The following is a 13906-nucleotide window of genomic DNA, read 5'->3' on the forward strand; positions in this document are numbered from 1 at the left end:
ATGGAGCAAACGTGGATGTCACAGAAACTCCAAAATTGACATTTAACAGTTCTTCGGCCTACGTAGAGGTTGTTCCAAACTCGGTTATACCTCTGGTTCCAGCCCCAAAACTGGCCTGAGGTGGCTGGCGACGCACTATAGCCATACTCCGATGCACGTACTCTGGGCCCGAGCTTCTGAGAAGGGTACAGCCCACCTAGAGGGTGAGGCTGCCCGCTATCCCACTCAGAGGGAGAGGGTACCTGCTACCCCACCTGGAGGGTGAGGATGCCTGCTGGCCCACCAAAAGGGTGAGGGTGCCTGCTGGCCCAGGTAGAGGGCAAGGGTGCCTGCTAGCCAACTCGGAGGGTGAGGGTGCCAGCTACCACATCTAGAGGGCATGGGTGCCTGCTGGCTCACCTGGAGGGCGAGGGTGCCTGCTATCCCACCCGGAGGGCAAGGGTGCCTGCTATCCCACCCGGAGGGCGAGGGTGCCCGCTATCCCACCCGGAGGGAGAGGGTGCCCGCTATCCCACCTGGAGGGTGATGGTGCCCGCTATCCCACTCAGAGGGAGAGGGTACCCGCTATCCCACCTGGAGGGTGAGGATGCCTGCTAGCCCACCAAAAGGGTGAGGGTGCCTGCTGGCCCACATAGAGGGCAAAGGTGCCCGCTAGCCAACTCGGAGGGTGAGGGTGGCAGCTACCACATCTAGAGGGCATGGGTGCCCGCTGGCTCACCTGGAGGGCGAGGGTGCCCGCTATCCCACCCGGAGGGAGAGGGTGCCCGCTATCCCACCCGGAGGGAGAGGGTGCCCGCTATCCCACCAGGAGGGAGAGGGTGCCCGCTATCCCACCCGGAGGGAGAGGGTGCCCGCTATCCCACCCGGAGGGAGAGGGTGCCCGCTATCCCACCCGGAGGGAGAGGGTGCCCGCTATCCCACCCAGAGGGAGAGGGTGCCCGCTATCCCACCCGGAGGGAGAGGGTGCCCGCTATCCCACCCGGAGGGAGAGGGTGCCCGCTATCCCACTCAGAGGGAGAGGGTACCCGCTATCCCACCTGGAGGGTGAGGATGCCTGCTAGCCCACCAAAAGGGTGAGGGTGCCTGCTGGCCCACGTAGAGGACAAGGGTGCCCGCTAGCCAACCCGGAGGGTGAGGGTGCCAGCTACCACATCTAGAGGGCATGGGTGCCCGCTGGCTCACCTGGAGGGCGAGGGTGCCCGCTATCCCACCCGGAGGGAGAGGGTGCCCGCTATCCCACCCGGAGGGAGAGGGTGCCCGCTATCCCACCAGGAGGGAGAGGGTGCCCGCTATCCCACCCGGAAGGAGAGGATGCCCGCTATCCCACCCGGAGGGAGAGGGTGCCCGCTATCCCACCCGGAGGGAGAGGGTGCCCGCTATCCCACCTGGAGGGCGAGGGTGCCCGCTATACCACTCAGAGGGAGAGGGTACCCGCTATCCCACCTGGAGGGTGAGGATGCCTGCTAGCCCACCAAAAGGGTGAGGGTGCCTGCTGGCCCACGTAGAGGGCAAGGGTGCCCGCTAGCCAACCCGGAGGGTGAGGGTGCCAGCTACCACATCTAGAGGGCATGGGTGCCCGCTGCCTCACCCGGAGGGCGAGGGTGCCCGCTATCCCACCCGGAGGGAGAGGGTGCCCACTATCCCACCCGGAGGGAGAGGGTGCCCGCTATCCCACCCGGAGGGAGAGGGTGCCCGCTATCCCACCCAGAGGGAGAGGGTGCCCGCTATCCCACCCGGAGGGAGAGGGTGCCTGCTATCCCACCTGGAGGGAGAGGGTGCCCGCCATCCCAGCTGGAGGGAGAGGGTGCCCACTAGTCGAGTCAAGGAATTTTCTGCCATCCATTTTTTTTTCTGTGGAGTTCTGGAATACGCAGGAGCACCAGTATGATTGAATGCCTCGACCTACCTTTCATGAGGAATTCTTCTGGCACAAAGGATATATTCACTTTGTCAATAGCAGATCCAAAACGTTGCTGTTTATTTTAGGACTTTAAAACAATTAATTAACAGCATTCTGTTTCCTGCTTCCTCATTTCAGTTGTTATTTCCCTTATCTATGTTCAAGCATGGTTATTCATGTCATGGCTTCCTTCCTCTAATCAAACTATACTTCTCAACATGTCACAACAACAATCCCATTACAATAACTGGTCATGATTGTACGATTCGGATGTCTGTCCTCTTTCACTATTCCCACCTCCTTGTGGGTTTGTCTGGAGGTGGGGGCGATTCTGACCCAAGTATTTCTGGAACTGGCTGGTCAGGCTTGACTTTCAACTGGACAGAATTTGTAATTAACCCAGGATGTCACGAAAGACAGTAGGGGATTCAATGTCCACCAACAACCAATGCTGGCAGAAGGTCCTGTTGTGTAACATTCTAGCTGCTGATGGACGACACAAACATTGATGCTTCGCTTGGCCTGCAAAACACCAGGATGAAAGTTTAGAGCTGGGCCGAGATTCTAACCCAAAGTAGACACCTGAAAGGCGAATGTGCAAACCTCTAAGTCCAAGCGATACGGTCATCATGCCAGAGGAGTCAAACTCGTGGACAACACAACACAATACAAACTAGAACATCGACACTCGTCGAGCACATTGTCTCGCCTCTCGTGCTCACTCTGAACAAAAATACCATCGTTATGTGAACACCGCTACTAATGTGGCCCATATACCCACACCATCCAAGCACCCTATTATGACACATACATTGCCATTATCCATATAGCTTTATTGATTACTAGCAAAGGTACCCAGTGTTGCTGGGCAACGCCGGCTCCCTTCTCCCACCCCTTCCCCTTCCTCCTCCTCCCACCCCTTTCTCCTCCTCCCACCCAAACCTCCCCCGCCCAAACCTTCCCCCACCCAGACTACTACCCCACTCCTTCCTCTCCCTCCTCCCATCTCCTCCCTCCTCCCACCCAACTTCGTTCCTCCGCCTCCTCCCACCCTTTTCCGCTCCCTTCTCCCACCTCCTCCCACCACATTCCCTTCCCTCCGGACTCCCACCCAACCCCACCCCTTCCTCCTCCCATCTCCTCACACCCCTTCCCCCATTATTTTCCCACCCTCCCCTCCCTTTTCCTCCCAGCCCTTCCCCTCCCTTCTGCCACCTCCTCCCACCACATCCTCTCCCTCCGAACTCCCACATCACCCTTTCCCCTCCGTCATCCCACTTCTTCGCCTGCCTCCTCCCACCTCTTCCTATCCCTTCTCCCACCTACTCCCATTACATCCCACCCCCCCCCCCCCCTGGACTCCCACACAACCTCTTCCCCTCCCTCATCCCACTTCTTCTCCTGCCTCCTCCTACCCCACCTCTCCCCCTACCCCCTCCCACCTCACCCCTTCCTCTGGAATCGATCCCACCCCTTCCCCACAACAGGTGGTGGGTCGTGTGTTCTTACACGTTATGAATTGTGAGAAAATGACTGTTTGAAACCCCGAGTCAGGAGTATCGTGGTAAAAATGTGATCCTATAAAGTTTTGTCGATAAAAAATATCTAAAGCGAAAATATATTATACACATGGACACACACAGACAGATAGACAGACAGAGGAATTACAATAGTCTCGCAACCCCTTTGGGGCGAGACTAATAATATTGGGAATCTAATGAGATATGCAGGATTATTATTTCACAACCATTTCTTTCATACCCAGGTGTTGGTCGACCTCTGGGAACAAGTACAGTTTTGAACCCTGTAGCCTACACTTTCACCCCATTTTTAGAGATATCGCGCATGTACCCCCCCCCCCCCCCCCTGGACTCCCACACGCCCGAGGGGTAGGCGTGGTCCGCCGTCGCGGAGGGTCGCCCTAACCCTGTATATTGCACCAATATATGTAGTTATATGGCAGGGATGAAATGCATGTTTAGTGGGTGCTGTGAGCTGTTCAGCAGTGCCACGGACGAGATGCTCACAGAGTATGAGAAAAACCAACGTTGCTGTTTTTATTTTTAAATACGAAAACAACGAGAAAGCATCTAAAAATATAAAGCGCATCTGCATCCGCTTTGTATTCAGATTTCTTCTTCTTCTTCTTCTTCTTCTTCTTCTTCCATATGCTAAATATACAAAACATTGTTGATTTTCAGCGACCATGACCTTTTGACCACAAAAGCAATGGACTTCAGTGACGCGATATGCAAATCCTGCTCAAAGTTCAAGGCAATCAAATGTAAATTGATGATTTCATGCAACCTTGACCTTTGAGCTTTTGATCTAAAAAAAACCAACCAATCTGCTTATACCTTTTCATTGCTGGACCAATTCGGCGAACCAATATACAGTTTCTTAAAATTTGGGGTCATTCGGATGAAAATTGGTGAATTTTCCCGTCCAGCAAGCACAGCTGGGGCCCACATGGGTTTTCGTCGGTTAGGTGAGCTGAACTGGACTTGGGCTTTGAAACTGGCCTCATGTGGGTCCCAGGAGGGCCAACCCAATGTTATTTTCAGAAGTTAAAAAAATGGCAGCTATATATATATTTTCTGTATATTGTATTTCTTAAGAATCATATTAAAATCAAATGCCTGCTGTTATTTATTTTTTTACTGTGGAAGCTGTTTTTATAACAACAACAAAAAAAAATTAAGCACAGCTAGCGCGTACAGATGGGGCCCAATTGGGAAATAGGTGGTTTTGATGGACTAAGGTGGGCTTGGGTTATGGGTGGGGTTTTTTTAAACTAAGTTCCACGAGGGGGCTCATTTGGGCTGCCGATGTCATTCTACAACTAGAACGACACTCGTTGACGTCATATCCCACCTTGCAAAGCTGTCTGGGGCCCACATGGGTTCTCGTCGGTTAGGTGTGCTAAACTGGACTTTGAGTGGGCTTTGAACTGGGCCCATGTGGGTCCCAGGTGGGCCAAGCAAATGTTAGTTTCAGAAGTTTAAAAAAAATGGCAACTAGCAGCTGGCAGCCAACGTGTTATCGAGACCAGTTCAACAACATTTTTTAAACGTGAGTGTTGTCTGAAGTGAATCGTTCCGTTTCTCAGTGATGGGTGAACGGATTTTATCTTCGTCAAACTTTCAGAGGTTGACACCCATGATATTCTGGAAGCAGGAATTCCACAGTAAGATGTTCCAAGACATTTCAAATGCCACAGGAACACCATTGAATGAATTATAAAATTATGAAATAGCCCAGTTGGTGTCTAAAAATACACTCCATTCCATATTTCTACTGGAAGTAAAGCAGATGTGATGTTGTAGCTAATGAAGTATTGATTTACACCCCATTTACATTCACATGAGGCCTAGGAAAAATCCATGTACAACACATGCAAATCCCATGCCCAGCCCACATGGAGTAGCCCACAAAAAACCCCATGCCCTGCCCACATGGAGTAGCCCACAAAAAACCCATGTTCTGCCCACATGGGCTAGCCCACAAAAAACCCATGCCCTACCCACATGGGGTAGCCCACAAAAAACCCTTGCACTACCCACATGGGATAGCCCACAAAAAACCCATGCTTTGCCCACATGGGCAGCCCAGCTGGCACCCGGGTGAGCCTATGGACAAATCCAGCTGGGGCCTACGTGTGGGGGCACACATGGAACCCACAAGTTACCCACATGGGTCTCATATAGCCCCAGCTGTACATGCTGGCTGGGATGAAGTGTTCCTGTAGTCCCACTTTTTTTTTTCTTGGCGTAATCTCGCGAGATTTACAGTGGGCGCCAAATCTGATCGAGAGGCGTCCATGTTTACGGCTCCTCCATGTTTACGGCTCCTCCATGTTTACGGCTCGCTTTGAAAACGGTACTTCAGTGTTATTTTCCATCGGTGATTAACTCTGATAATTGTTCCTGATTTAAATCATGCACAAGGTCTATTACAGCAGTGGCAGCCAACGTATTATCGAGACCAGTTCAACAACAATTTTTATATGTGAGTTTATTGTTGTCTGAAGTGAATCGTTCCGTTTGAAGAAACATTGTAGTTTCCAATCGGCAGCCATTTTGTAGACCCTGATGGAGATCGATAATACTTGAATCGTCAATTTTATGATACTTTGGATGGTGGTTCAATGTAGAGGGTCGAAAGTTTGATTTATTTATTTTTGTAAATCTATACATACTATAAGAGAGGTGTGTGTGTGTGTGTGTGTGTGTGTGTGTGTGTGTGTGTGTGTGTGTGTGTGTGTGTGTGTGTGTGTGTGTGTGTGTGTGTGTGTGTGTGTGTGTCACCATTTTCCTCAGGGATGGGTGAACGGATCTTATCTTCGTTAAATTTTCAGAGGTTTACGCCCTTGGTATTCTGGAAGCAGGAATTCCACAGCAAAGAGTTCCAAGACATTTCAAATGCACCGGAACACCATTGAACTACAAAATTATGAAATCGCCCAGTTGGGGCCACGGTAGAGCCTCTGGAGAAATCCAGCTGGAGCCAACATGCGGGACACACTTGGGACCCACCCACATGTTAGCCTACATATGGGCCACAGCTGAAAATGCTGCCTGGGTATTTGACACTGACGTTTGACCAAATTATTACTGTGTCTTATCCATATTCTCATAATGAAGCCATGTTGACAATTTGAAGACAAAAGCTCAAATGGTGGTCCAGACAAACCCACAGACAGACACACAGAAGTGATTGCAAAACCCCATCTCCCGCTGCGCAGGGGACGGGTCAAATATGGTTCTTAAGAATTTGTCATGTAGCCAAGTGTGCACAGTTCAAACCAAGTATAGAGGCATTCCATCTTTTAGAAGGCAAATCATTCCCTTAATGAATGCTGGAGTTTGTTTATACCTAAGGGGGGGACCATGCATTACCTTCAATAGGTATAGCTTAGTCGCAGGAGAAGAATAATGAGCCAGACCACCAGATCAGACCTCAACCCAGAGACAACTTTGGGTTGAGTGGATAGTTGTAGTCACATGATAAGGTTTCTCCTCGACCAAATTATAACAATCAAACTTTATTACCTCCATGACTGAAGGTGGATGGAGGTTATGTTTTCACCCCTGTTTGTTACTTGCCGGAAATTATTCCGGCAAGTATGTTGATCTGTTCGTTTGTCTGTCTGTCTGTTTGTCTGTCTGTCTGTTTGTCTGACTGTTTGCAGCACTACGTCTACACCGTTGCACGTAGAATCACCAAAATTTGCACACATATTGGTCTTGCCCTGGAATAGACCGTGCCCAATTGATGACGTCATTGGTCACGTGGTTCGGCCGCCATCTTGTAAAAACCGAAAAACCTTGCACCTCCATATCTCCGAAAGTGCTGAATAGAAAAAATTGAGACATTGCTCATTGTAAAGAACTCTCCATGGGGATTACAATATGTTCATGATGACGTCATCGGTCACGTGGTTCGGCCGCCATCTTGGAAAAACCGAAAAACTTTGCACCTCCATATCTCCGAAAGTGCTGAAGAGAAAAAATTGAGACATGGCTCATTGTAAAGAACTCTCCATGGGGAATAAAATATGTTAATGATGACGTCATCGGACACGTGGTTCGGCCGCCATATTTGTCCTAAATGGCCGATAAAAAAATTAATTCCGGCAAGTCCTCGGATCTCTGACCAATTTTTCATCTGTCTATCTGTTTGTCTGTGAGCAAGATATATCTCAAAAACGTATGGACGGATTCGGTCTAAACTTGGTGGACAGGTTGGGTGAGTGATAAGACCAAGCCGAAGGCATTTTGGTTCAGATCTGGATCAAGATCCGGTCTATCAGTGGATACAAAACATAAACTGTTCAGCCTGGCAGAGGTATGACGCAGAACGACACCAGTCTTCACGATCAAGACGAGTGCTGTATTCCACTTGTCATCCTATTTGGTTTCTTTCTTGTAAAATTGAGAAGGTTCGACCTCAGGTGAATGTGAACCTTGTAAGGATGTAGCTTTGCTTCTTTTCAAAATTCAATGAACTGAGACACTTGGACATGTTCGATTGGAAGGATTCTCACCGTACGCACTTTTATGGAGATGTTCCAAAAGCTCCAAGGACTTCTGCAACTGTCTCCTCAATGTGAATCGTTTTGGTCCAAGGCTGATCTTGTGGAAAATGCCAAGAAATCTTCATCTTCAGCAGCATCACAATGAATTTTCTGAGTTTTTTTTCCCCTTTTTTTGTATACAGAGTCGAAGCTTGTGGAAGAGCTACTACAGTGAACGGATCAGGATGTCACAGACAAAAACAGGATGCAAAACACACATGCCTGGGTTGGACAAAATGGATACAGAAGGAAACTCCAAGGAGGGAAAATTGGAAGGAGGAGGGATTTGGGTGGAGTTAACGAGGGTAGAAGAATTCATGGTTTTGGATTGGTGACAATCTGAGATGGTGGTAAACAGATGTCTTGAAGATCTGCAGGGAAGAATGAGATTGAAGAGGATGTGGAAGTTGATTCTACAGGTGGGAGAAAACTGGAATAAATGAGTGGAGGTGAGCAGTGATTCTGGATTTTGGAAGTTTTGTTGATGATTCGTAGTAGTGTATATATGTTGCTTCTGGGACACTCTCATTTTCTCATTGACTTACATGTTAATTTTTCCCCTCCCTCATTGCCCCTAAACACCTCTATTTCTCTCACCCTGTTCTTTACGAACCTTCTAACCTTTTGACATGTTATCCTTATTCATTAGACCACTTAAACAATGGTCCTTCTGTGTGAACCTGTGATCCTTCTGACCTTATGGACCTTTTAACCTTTTACTCTTAATATCATCTGGTGAATCATCTTTGACCCACTCAAACAACGACCCTACAAATATTTGTTTATGCGTGGGAAATAATTTAATTCTCTTGCCACTCCCTTCACCATCTAATATATTAACAAAAAAGATGTTTGAGTTTGGTTCTTTATTAAGATATTTTAACTGAGCTAAGATAAAATGGTAAACCTCCCTCAATGTTCTTGTTTGAGCGCCTCCAGTGCCACATACCATTTTAAAATTAAAGTATATATTTTCCTGGCAACCATCAAAGTTTTCCGTCCACTCAAAAATATTTCCATCTTTTTTACCCAATTCACCGGTATTTAAATTAATTCTCTTATTTGTTTTGTAAATTTTTTTACCAGTTGTCTTTTCAATTATACCTATTTGATATTTTTCACATTCGTTATGTTTACCATTTATATACCAAGGTTGATTACACCTCCACCCTTTAGTCTGGTTAATACTTGGTTCTATCATTTATTTATTTATAAAAAAGGCGGCGGTAGCCCTTAAAATCCCTAGCCCCATTATCTTATCACTAATATATGGATGGTTGTTGTTTAATGGTTTATCAGTTTTGTTTTTTGTAATTCTTGTGAGTAAAATGAACCCAAGATTTCTTCCCCATTCATATCATATAATTTGTAAGTCCAAGGGACTGTATCCATTACATCAATGATTTTAAATAATTCACGAGTCCATTTTTGTGTATAACCTTTTTCAAAATGGCTTTTCCATTTGTATATTCTTACCATATCACCAACTTTGAACTTGGGTTTTTTCAAATTAATCCCCATTTCATATTCTAATTTTGTAAATGTTTCCAATGGTTTTGATTTTGTTGATGAATGAACTGTATTATTGTAATTATCAACAATATTCTGGATTAAATACACCCATTGTTGAGAACCGAGTTGTGTGAATTTTTTATATAATTTTTCTTTTAAAGTACGATTAAAACGCTCAATAACAACTGCCTTTCCTTCATTAAAGGTGCTGTATAATTTAATATCCTCCCCCTTAAGAAATTTCATAAATATTTTGTTATAGAACTCTGTTCCCTCATCAGTCCATAACTTCTTTGGTTTCCTTTTATCCCTATCAAATATTAGCTTGAAGGCTAACATTAAAGTATTACCTCTCTTGTTTTTCAACGGAACAACCCAGGCAAATCTACTCCTCAAATCAATAACGGTTAACGCATACCTGTATCCCCTGTCATTATTCAATTCAATTAAATCAGCGGACCATATGTGGTCGGTGTATTTAGAATAAACCTTCCTTCTTTTAAACTTTGTGATTATAGGTTTGTGTAATTCTTCAGCCAAAAGCTCCTCAGTCTTGATGACATCATTAGAGCCTAATAGTTTTTTGAGGAATAACCAAGACCAAGTTTCAATTTAGCATTTATCAAATTTCTCACAATAAACCTATCAACTTTCTCTCTCAACGTTGGATTTTGTATCAAAGACAAATTATACAACATTTCGCTGTCGGCTTTATGTTTTTCAGTCAACGTAGTGGTTTTCCCATAAGCAATATCATGCTTCATACACACTTCGTCAACCCTATTTGTAGGTTTAGACCAAGGTTTAGGATTGTCAGCCTCATCTAATCTTTTATCCAGGTTTGTTCCTGGACCACAGAAAGAATACCCTGGAAGGTGTAATTCCCCTGGAATTCCAGTTGTTGTAAATTTACTTCCTGACAGAAACTTTTGTATATCTCCTCCTCTTTTAGGTGAGATGAATTGGCACTTTTTAGAGCCACACACTTGACATATTCCTTTTTGATAAACTCTATTATTTTAAGCTTTAACATGAGATATTTTTAGATTTAGTTTTCTTTTTACATTTGAGACAATAACTCATATTTATTTATCAGAAAAATTCTGACAGAGTATCAAAACCTTTTTGGTTTTTAACATATACATTTCTATCTTAATTTTTAAAACATAAAGAATCCTAAGGAATGCCTTCACTCTCTCCTCCATTTATTTACAAATAAAAACTAACTAAAGTCAATGACACCAACATCATCAATCACATAATCTTTTCCTTCTTCTTCTTCTTCTTCACCACTTTCTCGTTTAAATCTCGTCCCTGAAATTGAAGACATTGACGTTGTTATTTTTGAAACCATTATCTTCATAAGAGTTGTTAATTCTTTAATTTCCTCTTCGGTGCATTGAGATTGATTTATTTGCTGTAATACACTCAATCTTTTACGAATCTCACTGATTTCCATCTTTTTATATTTTTCCTCCCTCTCTCTTTGCTCCCTCTCCTCCTTCTCCTCCTTCTCCTTTTTTTCCCTCTCCTCCTTCTTCTTTTTCTCTCTTTCCTCCTTCTCCATTTTCTCTCCTTCCTCCTTCTCCTTTTTCTCCCTCTCCTCCTCCTTTTTCTCCCTCTCCTCCTTCTCCTCCCTCTCCCTTTCCTTCTTCTCCTTTTTCTTTCTTACCTCCTTCTCTTCTTCAACTCCTTCCTCATCCCTTGCTACCCTTGAGTTTGAACCCCAAATAATATTATACATATACTCATCTGGATTTTGAGATATTCTTGTATCTATAATTATTTTTCTCATAATAGGATACCAATAAGATTTGTTGACGATTTCTAAAAGAGTTTTATATTTCATAACTTTGAGAAGTTCATTTTTATTTAATATTTTAAACAAGTCTCTATTTGTGGGTTTAACAATATCAGTATAAGGCCAGTTTTTAATGACAAAATTCCCATGTATATGCTCCAAATCATAAGGTATGTAATACCGAGCACCCTTTTCTTGTAGGTATCCTTGAATACAAAAATTATAATTCTCTTGTAGTCTTCTTCCTGCCATTTATGTATCAGAAATATATGTGAGATTAATATTATGACAGGTAATACCACCCCATCTTCCCACTACCAAATTGGTTTGTATTCCTTGGCTTTCTATCCTTATCTCATGACCTTCCTTCTTTGTCATGCTAACCATCGCTATACTATCATATATTTTTCTTTTCTTAAAACCATGTATTTGTTGTTTATTAATTGTACTTCCACATAAATCCTTATCCTCACCAAGTGGATAATATTCTTCTTTACGAGACTGATTAAAATCATGTAGGTCTTCTATGTTTATTGAAAAAGACCAGTTATACCCTAAATCAGGCATATCATACCCCCATTTATTAATTCGCATATTAACTATATGTCCTTCTTTATAAAATTCAATTGTAAGCAGGTAGTTAAATTCAATGAGGAAAGGTGTATGGTCAGTATAACCAGGTGTTGTGGTTGTAAATTTTACTTGTTTAACAAAACGTGCTGTTTTCTTTAAAAATATATATTGTGATAAATCACTTAATCTAATTAAGTCATTCACATCTGTAGGGTTTGGATAATTGATTAATTTATAAGTATTCTTCATATTAATATTTTTACTTACACTATATTTTTGTCGTTCAGCCTGTGCCTTTGTATAATAATTTGATAAGTCAATATCCTGAGAGGATTTTCCAAAGATAGAACCATCTTTTCCAACATAAGTCATTTATATTAGATTAAAAATGATATCATAAAAATTTTCATTATTGTTGAGTTGAAATAATACATATAAACATAATTGACCACAACATTTAGAATTAATTTCTTGAACTTGAAATGTTTGATAAACACCATTCTGTAAGAATTGTATTACTTCAACAGGTGGTGGCATACCATAACTATCAAAATAATATTTATCCTGACTATTATGAATACAAACCCAATGAGAACCATTCTGTGTGTCTAAATTCATAATAATATTCTTTGTATTCTTATTTATATGTATTAATTCATCTCTCATACAAATAACCACATTATCAATTTTTAGTGTTTTACAATACTTAGCTAGTTCTATATTTGACGTTGTATTCTTTCCAAATTGTTTAAACCATTTATCCATTTATTTATGAGAAAGATACAATCCATTACCCCGTTTAGTTAGTTTAACACCCGCTTGAGCGATAGAGGAAAGCATATCTCCAACCAACAATCTAGCTTTATCAGGTAGACTTTCAAGTTTTTGAGCAAAATCTACAATTACACCACTTCCACTAATTTATTTCTCCAACTCCTTGTTATGTCTTTCCAATTCTTTTTGAGCTTTTAGTTGTGCCTTCCTTTCGTTAGCAGTTTTTACCGCTGCTGAAATACCACCAGTCAATGCTCCCGCCGCACTTAAACCAGCAAATAAAGGAATTAGAAACGGGAGAAATCCTCCTCTTGACTCGTCTATTGAATATTTCTTTAACATAGGTTTCGTCATTTTAATTTTAAGTGATCCAACATCATTTAGTGTTTTTACTTGTGTGTGTGTGTGAGTAAAACATCAATTCTTACAGCTCCTTTTCTTTGAATTGTATTAACATTAATAATACAAGGCTTTTGATTTTGAATACAAGATGTTAATTTATTAAGATTGATTTGATTAACATATACCCCAACCATTTATTTATGAGAAAAAACCTATGTGATATTAATCATAACACCATTATCTGTATTAATCTGTAATTCTGTTTCCTCCAAAAGCAAACAATATGCATTAACCTCTTCACTCTCCCCTCTTTCAATGTATAGAGAAGTATCCACTCGATTAGACTTTATAGTTTCCTTTTGAGAACTCAGGTCAATTGCGTAGATTGTATAAAGTTTTTGAAACGCAACCATATCCAAAATAGGATCATTATTACCATTACTTTCACACACCTTTTGGTAGGACTTGTAGGCTTCCGCATAATCATTTTTTTCCCAATCAATTTCCAATCTATCTCGCGGATAAAATGTGCCATCAAGAGAAACCCGAAGTTGTTTCACCTTAGCATTATCACTCAGGGCATTATTCTTATTAGTACCGTCCTCTCCATCTGGTTTTTTAAAAATGAGCCAGAGGTATCGTGGCTTTCCTTGAAGAACACCCAAATTCCAAGTGTAGGTAGTGTGTTCCAGTTTAACGTGTTGACATCTTCTTTTAAGGTATGATACATTTAGCGGTTTCTTTGAGTTAAGTCTTCTATTTAACATCTCTTCCGTTTTAAGATTAGGAGTATATTCACTGATATACCAACACAAATCATTAATAACAAATTTATTATTTTCTCCAAAAGCATTTTCAACCCCAAAAAGCAATCTATTTACATTATCATTCCTTTGTAGTTGAAATCTAATTTTAAGCCCATACAAAA

The sequence above is a fragment of the Myxine glutinosa genome, chromosome 6, assembly GCF_964187855.1.
Source record: "Myxine glutinosa chromosome 6, kmMyxGlut1.1, whole genome shotgun sequence".
Lineage (NCBI taxonomy): Eukaryota > Metazoa > Chordata > Myxini > Myxiniformes > Myxinidae > Myxine > Myxine glutinosa.